The following is a 5,000-nucleotide window of genomic DNA, read 5'->3' on the forward strand; positions in this document are numbered from 1 at the left end:
ACAGGAGACGGCGCACAACGAGTAATCTACCTAGCACGCCGCCGACCAAGTGGCCAAACTCTCGAGAGGAATGTCCGTCTGACACAAGGGACAGAAACGGGAGGTAACCGCTGAGCCTGAAACACCAGCAAATAAATGCTAGCCCGCCTGGGCCCTCCAACGTCGGACAGTCCTCGCCGTATCGATCGAGTGACCTGGGCACGCACTTTTTTTTTCCTTTCACACAGTGTGGGGTTGGCGGCGGCGGGGGGGGGGGAGAAAGCATGCAACTTGGTTGACGTCGCCTGGTCAACTCGCATCGGTTTTCCGTCCCCATGACTGTAAGGAGCAACCGCGACCAGCGTAGCCAAACAGGTCGACCAAAGCTTTCGGCGCTCGCACGGAGAGGTGATGCCAGCCGGCGTGCGTCGCCTAACTTGGACAAAATTCTGGGCACGCACTTTTCGTTTGAGAATAGGACATACATGTAGTGCAACCCAAGGAAACCAGGCGACGCCGCCACAATCTGCGCCTGACAGACAAAGATAACCGTTCACAAGGAGCCTTGTTATTTCGCACCAAGTCTTTTGCGGGCATAGTTTCTTTCTTTGACATGTATATCTGTATGAAGGTCGGCTTTGCTCTGCCATCGCAGCCTCCCTTCTTTGCTTTTCTCACTGTACCAACAGACATGTCATAGACTTTGGTTTTTTTTTCATTAATTCTTTTCCTGTGGGTGTGGTGTGCCTCCGCACCCCCCAATCTGTTCCAAGGCCTTGTTTTCTCTCGCTCGCCAAAACACTTTGTCTGTTTTCACAGCCAGTCTACCGGCCTAGACCCAACTGTGCGATATTTCAGAGCCGGCAACAGAGCATGGAAAGTCCGCCAGATTTACCCTTAAATGCTCATAAATGACTTCCAGGCACTCTTCGGAAGGTCTTTTATTTCAAAAGAAGGTCCTTCCTTGAGGGAGCACTTCTTCGGCCACTTTGCAAGTGCAACCGCTGCCAGCAAAAGTTCTGAAAATCGAGTTCCCGAAAATCTCCGGGTACCCCGCCAACCCCCAGCCACCCGAATCGCAAGTGTCAATTCGGCGGGTTGCCTGCCGGTAGTCCTTCCGAAAATGAGGCGCCAAATCGCCGCAACGGCCATTTTTCATTTCGGCATCGGGACTTCCGACGGCAACTGATTAACTAGCCCGGGGACTAGAGCGGCAGCAAATGCAACGTGCCCTCTTGGCGGGAGCAACTTGACCGCCCCCGTGGGGAAAGGTCAACTCGGGGCCCGGGAAAGTCGCCGAGTCCGACCCCATACACTTCCATGAGTTGGGGGTTTTGGCCTTCCCGGCCCAAGGCTCGCCTTATTTCGGCCTGCACTTTCGGAAAAGGGTGCATTCCTTTTGGTTAATGATTTCACCAGCCCGGGTCTTAGCCTCTGCCCCGACGGCTAAGTCTTTTGGTTAATGATTTCCTGCGGCTGGGACTACCCTTTCCCCCCGCCCTGCAGGCACCCGGGTCGGGAGGCCGTCGGGGGCACTTTCCGGGGCAAATCCGGACCCTTACGCAAGGGAGAGTGCGCCCCCCGCCTCGGCCGGGGGTCAGGCTGCCGCCTATTAAGCCCGACAGAAAACCCGAAAAATGGACGAAAATGGGAAAAAATCCCCATCCGAAAAAGGCTTAAAAGTCGGTTGGGCGGCAGCTAGGGTCGGTCTCTGCAGACCTGGAGGCTCGGGTGGACTCTTGGAATAAACGTCCAAGTCCCGACTTGCCACCTCCTACTACTGTGCAGATACCCCGCCAACCCCCAGCCACCCGAATGACAAGCGTCCGATCAGCGGGACGAATTTGACAACTCTGGCCGGACCTCTGGAACTCCATCCCGGGTAACCGGGGCAAATTTTTCCGCTTGATCGCCCTTCCACTGGTTAACCATTTGCCCTTTCGGACTTAGTCTCTGGACATTATTCGACGGATTTTCTGGTTAACCATTTGCCCTTTCGGACTTAGTCTCTGGGCATTATTTTCGACTTTTTGGTTAATGATTTCACACTTTTTACTTACTTTTGCGCTTTTTGGTTAATGATTACTCTGCTTACTGGTTAATTATTTGCCCTTTCGGACTTAGTCTCTGGACATTATTTTCGAGTTTTTGGTTAATGATTTCACACTTTTAACATATTTTTGCGCTTTTTGGTTAATGATTACTCTGCTTACTGGTTAACCATTTGCCCTTTCGGACTTAGTCTCTGCACATTATTTTCGACTTTTTGGTTAATGATTTCACACTTTTAACATATTTTTGCGCTTTTTGGTTAATGATTTCATACTTTTTACTTACTTTTGCGCCTTTTGGTTAATGATTACTCTGCTTACTGGTTAACCATTTGCCCTTTCGGACTTAGTCTCTGGACATTATTTTCGAGTTTTTGGTTAATGATTTCACACTTTTTACTTACTTTTGCGATTTTTGGTTAATGATTACTCTGCTTACTGGTTAACCATTTGCCCTTTCGGACTTAGTCTCTGGACATTGTTTTCGACATTTTGGTTAATGATTTCACACTTTTAACTTAATTTTGCGATTTTTGGTTAATGATTACTCTGCTTACTGGTTAACCATTTGCCCTTTCGGACTTAGTCTCTGGACATTGTTTTCGACATTTTGGTTAATGATTTCACACTTTTAACTTAATTTTGTGCTTTTTGGTTAATGATTTCATACTTTTTACTTACTTTTGCGATTTTTGGTTAATGATTACTCTGCTTACTGGTTAACCATTTGCCCTTTCGGACTTAGTCTCTGGACATTATTTTTGGGTTTTTGGTTAATGATTTCACACTTTTTACTTACTTTTGCCCTTTTTGGTTACTGATTACTCTGCTTACTGGTTAACCATTTGCCCTTTCGGACTTAGTCTCTGGACATTATTTTCGAGTTTTTGGTTAATGATTTCACACTTTTAACATATTTTTGCGCTTTTTGGTTACTGATTTCATACTTTTTACTTACTTTTGCGCCTTTTGGTTAATGATTACTCTGCTTACTGGTTAACCATTTGCCCTTTCGGACTTAGTCTCTGGACATTATTTTCGAGTTTTTGGTTAATGATTTCACACTTTTTACTTACTTTTGCGATTTTTGGTTAATGATTACTCTGCTTACTGGTTAACCATTTGCCCTTTCGGACTTAGTCTCTGGAGATTATTTTCGAGTTTTTGGTTAATGATTTCACACTTTTTACTTACTTTTGCGATTTTTGGTTAATGATTACTCTGCTTACTGGTTAACCATTTGCCCTTTCGGACTTAGTCTCTGGAGATTATTTTCGAGTTTTTGGTTAATGATTTCACACTTTTTACTTACTTTTGCGATTTTTGGTTAATGATTACTCTGCTTACTGGTTAACCATTTGCCCTTTTGGACTTAGTCTCTGGACATTATTTTCGGGTTTTTGGTTAATGATTTCACACTTTTTACTTACTTTTGCGATTTTTGGTTAATGATGACTCTGCTTACTGGTTAACCATTTGCCCTTTCGCACTTAGTCTCTGGAGATTATTTTCGACTTTTTGGTTAATGATTTCACACTTTTAACTTAATTTTGTGCTTTTTGGTTAATGATTTCATACTTTTTACTTACTTTTGCCCTTTTTGGTTAATGATTACTCTGCTTACTGGTTAACCATTTGCCCTTTCGGACTTGGTCTCTGGACATTATTTTCGAGTTTTTGGTTAATGATTTCACACTTTTTACTTACTTTTGCGATTTTTGGTTAATGATTACTCTGCTTACTGGTTAATTATTTGCCCTTTCGGACTTAGTCTCTGCACATTATTTTCGAGTTTTTGGTTAATGATTTCACACTTTTAACATATTTTTGCGCTTTTTGGTTACTGATTTCATACTTTTTACTTACTTTTGCGCCTTTTGGTTAATGATTACTCTGCTTACTGGTTAACCATTTGCCCTTTCGGACTTAGTCTCTGCACATTATTTTCGACTTTTTGGTTAATGATTTCACACTTTTAACATATTTTTGCGCTTTTTGGTTAATGATTTCATACTTTTTACTTACTTTTGCGCCTTTTGGTTAATGATTACTCTGCTTACTGGTTAACCATTTGCCCTTTCGGACTTAGTCTCTGGACATTGTTTTCGACATTTTGGTTAATGATTTCACACTTTTAACTTAATTTTGTGCTTTTTGGTTAATGATTTCATACTTTTTACTTACTTTTGCCCTTTTTGGTTAATGATTACTCTGCTTACTGGTTAACCATTTGCCCTTTCGGACTTAGTCTCTGGAGATTATTTTCGAGTTTTTGGTTAATGATTTCACACTTTTTACTTACTTTTGCGATTTTTGGTTAATGATTTCACACTTTTTACTTACTTTTGCGATTTTTGGTTAATGATGACTCTGCTTACTGGTTAACCATTTGCCCTTTCGGACTTAGTCTCTGCACATTATTTTCGAGTTTTTGGTTAATGATTTCACACTTTTTACTTACTTTTGCGATTTTTGGTTAATGATTTCATACTTTTTACTTACTTTTGCGATTTTTGGTTAATGATGACTCTGCTTACTGGTTAATTATTTGTACTTTCGGACTTGGTCTCTGGACATTATTTTCGACTTTTTGGTTAATGATTTCACACTTTTAACATAATTTTGCGCTTTTTGGTTAATGATTACTCTGCTTGCTTGTTACTGATTTCCCCTTTCGGACTTGATCTCTGGCCGTTCTTTTCGACCTTTTTGGATCAGGTTTCCACACTCTGAAATTATTTTGGGCTCACTGATTAGGCGAGATCAAGGGGGCATGCCTGGGCACTTTGGGCTCAGTTTGGGAAGGCGGCGTCCGTGTGCTCCTCCGCCCTTCCCGCACTTGCGGCTAGGTTTGCCAAACTGCGCTGACCCGCAGCCCTGCCTTTTTGCCCACGGCACGGAACGACTCAAGTCTGGCTCCGTTCCAGGCCGTTGCCTCCGGCTGCCCGCCGTCCGGCCGGCCTGGGACGT

The sequence above is a fragment of the Heterodontus francisci genome, unplaced genomic scaffold (genome assembly GCF_036365525.1).
Source record: "Heterodontus francisci isolate sHetFra1 unplaced genomic scaffold, sHetFra1.hap1 HAP1_SCAFFOLD_1857, whole genome shotgun sequence".
Lineage (NCBI taxonomy): Eukaryota > Metazoa > Chordata > Chondrichthyes > Heterodontiformes > Heterodontidae > Heterodontus > Heterodontus francisci.